General features: G+C 56.4%; 1 protein-coding gene across 1 annotated transcript in view; it reads right to left on the bottom strand.

Annotated features, from left to right (window-relative positions):
• The window catches only part of BMP4 (bone morphogenetic protein 4), an 8,607-nt gene extending 5,269 nt beyond the window's left edge, over window positions 1-3,338 (bottom strand). Inside the window, exon 1 of the mRNA XM_008570118.1 lies at window positions 2,990-3,338. The gene's annotated coding sequence lies outside the window, so the exon portion shown is untranslated. The remainder of the gene's footprint in view (window positions 1-2,989) is intronic.
• Between the last annotated feature and the right edge of the window lie 1,814 nt (window positions 3,339-5,152).

The following is a 5,152-nucleotide window of genomic DNA, read 5'->3' on the forward strand; positions in this document are numbered from 1 at the left end:
GGCCAACCTCGGCGCCCGCCGCCCGAGCCTCAGCGGTCCGGGAGGAGCTCCCGGCGGCGCTCGGCGGAGCCCTCAGCCGGTGTCCGGACTCTGGCGTGCATCTCGGGCTGTGGCGCAGCGCACGGAGGACCCGGTTCTTGCCTCTACCTGCGGCGCGTGGTGCGTCGGCACGGTCCCTTGCGCCAGCGGCCTGAAGCCGGGCATCTGGGGCGCACTGCGGACGCTGCGCCTTGCAGCTCGAACCAGGCTCTAGTCCGGCCGGGAGCGGGGGCGGCGGAGTCTTAGCTGCCCGATGCCTCACCCCGAGAGGCATTTAAAAAGGAAAGCGCTGAGGGACCCTGCACACGGAAACACATAAGCGCACCCCGCCACTTCCTTCCCAGGGTCTCCGCGAGGCCAAATACTGCTTCCAAAAACAGCCAGTTACCCCCTGATGAACGCCTGCGAGCGCTCAGACCCGCAGGGCAGCCGATTTCGCTCCCAGCCAAAAGCCGCTGACCTCGTCACGCAAGGGGTCGGGGCCACGGGGGTGTTAGGGGGTGATCGGTGTGGGAAAGTGAGAGGGAGCGGCTGCTAGAGTAATTTCTCCGGTTTCATTACGGAGAATCCCCGCACCGTGTCGGCCGCTGTGTCTCTCCTGAGCAAAGCAGATCCCCAAAGAAACCGGTCGGCAGGGCCATTCAAGGCGGAGGGCAGACGCCGGGGCTTTGGGCTCCGGGCAAATTCAGAAGAGGCGTCGCCGCAGAAAGGGTGCATCACGTTTTTCAGGTCTTAATGTCGCCGAGGTTTTACGACTCCTGACCCGGCGCAGAAAGGAAATCCCACCAAGTTCCCTGGAGTCTAGAAAACCGTGAACAGCTTTCGGCCTGCGTTCGACCTCTGGGTCTGCGTCTCCCCCCTTCTCGCGTCCTCCCCCCCCCACCCCCCGCCGCTTATTTTTTAAACCACTACACTCCTCCCCCCGCCACTTCCTTCCCCAACCCCCTCCGTCTTTTGCACCAGCTGCAGAGTCGCAGCAAATATTCCTTGAAGAATTTTACTACCCCAGAACTCAAGCTATTACTGGGATGTCCTGATTCTATCCGAGGATGCCGCGTGCGTGGGCTGCTCAGCGCAAAGGTCTGTTCGAAAACCTGACCCGGCGCAATTCTGTGTTCAGCCAGGGCCGAGGCGCCGGGTCGCCCCCAGGGGCTGGACCTGCACAACTCCCTCCCCAAAGCCCACGCCACACGGTGTCCCTTTCCTGAGTCTGTTCCCTGTTCCTGCCTTGGGTCGCTTCGAAGCTTCAGGTCTCGAGTTGCCCGCCACAATCTCCCCCACAAATTTGGTTTTCTTCTTGGGGGCACTTGCGGGAAGCCTTTCAGGAAGAGGAGTAAAGGATCGAGTAGCTCAGCCCCTCTCCCCCAGCAGCCGTGGCTGCCGGGCGCCGCCAGACCCCGCGGTTTGGGGTGGGGAGACTGCGGGCGCCCCTGCGCGACCTTCCGCACCCGGCGAGAGTCGCGCAGCTTTTTGAGCGGATTTCGCCTTCCCAGGTCCCACGCCAGCGCTGGTACGGACTGTGAAAGGGCTGGGGAGAGCAAATGTTTCTTTTTCTTTTTTGAGAAGCCAGGAGCCCTCAAAAAACCCCGTGAGGGGAGCTCCAGCAGTGGGAAAAGCAGACGGAGACGGGCCGGTGACCGCGGGGCGAAAGGACATTGGAAGGGGCGGGCGCCCGGGATCCCCGGACAATCCTCGACCCCTAGGAATCTCCCAGGGCGGCGGCGGGAGCGCCTTTTGCGCTAAAACCGAGCGGATGGGGAAAGGAGTGGTGTTTCAGTTAAGGGTTCACTAGGATTCGTCTCTAATCACGTTGTTCTTCCCAAATTTTTTAATTAAAAAGATAAAAGCCCCAAAGAACTTTCATCTCCAAAGCTTTTTCTCGGGGGTGGGGGAGGGGTGGGGGGAATGCAACTCGTGGCGTTGTCCTTCACTTCCCTGCCCAAGTCTTCCCCCCAACGCCGAAGTTTGCTTAGATGTAGCCTCAGTTTACCAAGTATGTGTCTTTGGGAGTTTTAACGCCTCACAAAACCTTGAACTCATATAACGCGATCCTAGCAAACCGTCCACCAAGACAAGCGTCCGAGGCCCTGGGTCCAACTCCCGCAGGGAAGGGCTGCAGGGGCCAGGGACCCGCGAATCCTCTCCGGTTCCGGGCCAGCAGGGCCAGGAAGGGACGCGGGTCCACCGTGCGTAGGGCCAGCGATTCCCCGTAGGACACGACACCGCAGAAAGACGCGTCCCAGGAGCCCCTGGCATCCTGGGATCGTCCCCACGCACCCGACACCGTGAAATGATAGAGGGGAGGCTGCTTGGGTGCCGCAGGTCCACGAAAATATTCGTGGAGACGAGGCGTTCTGCAGCTGAAGTTCGCAAGCTCTCAGGGGCGCCCAGCCAGCTGGGGGCCAGGTCGGGTGACACTCTCCTCCACGAAGCCCCTCGGGCGGCGCGCGCTCCAGAGGACAGGAAGACTGCGCTGCCTACTGCAGAACCAGCTCCGCATAGGTGTCCTCTACCCACCTCGCGGTCCCTCAGCCCCCTCACTCTCTCCGGACCACAGAGCCGGTTCTCTCCTTCCTTTCCCGGACCTTTCCGTCAGGGATCGCAACCGCAAGCCTACGGGCAACGCGTTCTGCTCAAGACCCCACAGTCTTTCCTAAGGACCTCCTACCAAGGGCTTCTCTTCTTCCCGCCTCTCCTGCCCTGCTTGTAAAGGTGTAAGTCGCCCGGAGTCACCGGATGGAAAAGGTGGCCTGGGTTGAGCACAGACATGGAAGTGTCTTTCGGCGCCAGCATCCCCACCTCTACCACCACCACTGGGAGAGAAACAAACAAAAAAAAAACAAACTAGGCCACCTTTTGCCTCGGCCACAGCCTGAGTCCCCAGCTTCTTCCCCGAAAGATGCGCCTCCGCCCCTGTGCCTGGCGCCCCTCGCCAGGTAGCCTTGCTCACCATAGGTCCCTGCAGTAGCGGGCTCGCCAGCAGCAGCTCCTGGGGACCTCTGAACGGCTGCAGTGAACCTGGACGAGGGCCGGGGACTGGGGCGCTGCAAGCTCGAGACGGCTCGGACGGGAATCCCATCAGGGAGCGAGGCGAGGTACTCAGCCCGAGCAGCAGCGGCGTCTCCGGCTCCCGGCCCTCGGCTCAGATGCCGAACTCACCTAGCTTCCGGGCCGGGCTCCGCGCTCGTTCCCTCCCTCCCTCCTCCTCTGCCCTCTCGCATCACCTCTTTCCCTCCCTCTCTTTCTTTCTTTCCTTCCTCCTCCTCTTCCCCGGCAGCCCCTCCCTTCTTCCCTCCTCCTCTGCTGGGGATGGGAGCCCCGCCCACATCCTCCCATCCAGCCGCCGGGCCTCGCCTCGCAGGCCTGGGTCCCGGAAGCGCGGGCAGCGCCCGAGCCCGCAGCTGCTGCCGGGCCTGGGACGCCGCTGCCTCCAGCTCTGGGAAGTGGCCGGGGCTTACCTGGGGACCACGTGCAGAGGTACTAGAAAGCATGCACCGACTAGTCTCCGTACCTTCCAAAAATACCCATGGGAGTCTGGGCTTCCCTGAGTTTAGAGTAACTGCTGCCCAAACTGATGATTAAAACACTGAGTAATCACCATTTACCCCGAGTAATTAGAGATAATGAAACACCTCTAAAATCAGGTTATGGAGAAAGGAGCTCTTGGATTGGTTTAAAGGGTGGCCTTCCATAAACTGTTAAAGGATTTCCAAACGTTGAGAAACAGGCTGTGCACAGAGTTGTGTACCTGAAAGAGATACTTCTTGGGTTATTAAAAAGTGACTTTCCACCCAAATTTTTTTTTTTTTTAAAGATGACCGGTAAGGGGATCTTAACCCTTGACTTGGTGTTCTCAGCACCACACTCAGCCAGTGAGCGAACTGGCCATCCCTATACGGGATCTGAACCCGGGGCCTTGGTGTTATCATCACCGCACTCTCCCGAGTGAGCCACAGGCCGGCCCCCCAAAATATTTTTTAATTGCTCGTAGAAAGCCTTGGTGATGACCCTCAGAAAGACAACCCTAATGAACTGGCTTCCCTCCTCCCCCCAGGCCTAACCTTTCTGAGGAGAAAGATGGCCTGCAGACAGGCTGGGGTCACATTTATACAGTTAGAAATGTCTGCTTATAGTTCAGAAGGCCTCTTAAGAACTGTCACAGCAGTTATTTTTCTTGTTGTTGTTATTGTTGTTAATTTTGTTTGTTTGTGGTGTACCTAAGAATCCTTAACCTCAGCAATCTGACCTTCTGAGGAAGTAACCACAGAAGTTACAACCTTTTAGGCCACAGGGAGCCAAGAAAAGATGCCCTTTGGTTTGTTTTTAAAGGAAGGGGGGGTGAGGAATTAGCCCTTTCATACAAAAAAGTGCTAGTAATCATATTAGCAGGGAGGTGGAATGTGGTGGCTTTTAAACCTTCCCAAACAGGAACTAATTTCACACACTGCCTCTGATGGAGCTGTGAGGGAGCTATCATATCAGCTTTATCTCTGTTTTACAAACAAGGAAGGGGAAGGACAGCCAGGTTAAAGGGACTTGCCCAAAGCCCTGAAGTAAATCACAGCCTCTGCTCTGGAGTCTTTAGCTAACGCTGCAGGGCGGGGTTGAGGCTCACAGCCCTGAGCTCCAGGTAGCTAGGGAGTACTGGAGGACTGAGCATTTCTTGTCCTGGATTTCTTTTTCTGGAATGGACATTACACTTCACTATCTCAGCAAAGCATTTAGCTCTTTACTTAAACAAATATTGGCCCAGGGCAGCTCATCTATAAAAACTTTACGTTTACACACCTTCAATATTTAGAAAACAGGAACTACTTCCTGTGTGGAACACAGATTACAAAGGGTGGGAAGTATATGCTTGAGATCAGAGAAATAACTCTCAGAACAGGACTACAGTATCCTGCCATCTTTTCCAGGCTTAATGTGGGCTTTTAGCCCAATAATGCATCACATAACAGAAACAAACTGTATGGCTTCAGGCAAGTCCTTTCATTCCTATAGGTCTCAGTTTTCTCATCTGCAGAATGAAAGGATTGGGCCAAATAATCTCCATGCACCCTTTTAATTTGAAAATGATTTATTTTATTGTCATTTTAGTAAACATCCACTTTTT

The sequence above is a fragment of the Galeopterus variegatus genome, unplaced genomic scaffold (assembly GCF_000696425.1).
Source record: "Galeopterus variegatus unplaced genomic scaffold, G_variegatus-3.0.2 Scaffold570, whole genome shotgun sequence".
NCBI classification, from domain to species: Eukaryota; Metazoa; Chordata; class Mammalia; order Dermoptera; family Cynocephalidae; genus Galeopterus; species Galeopterus variegatus.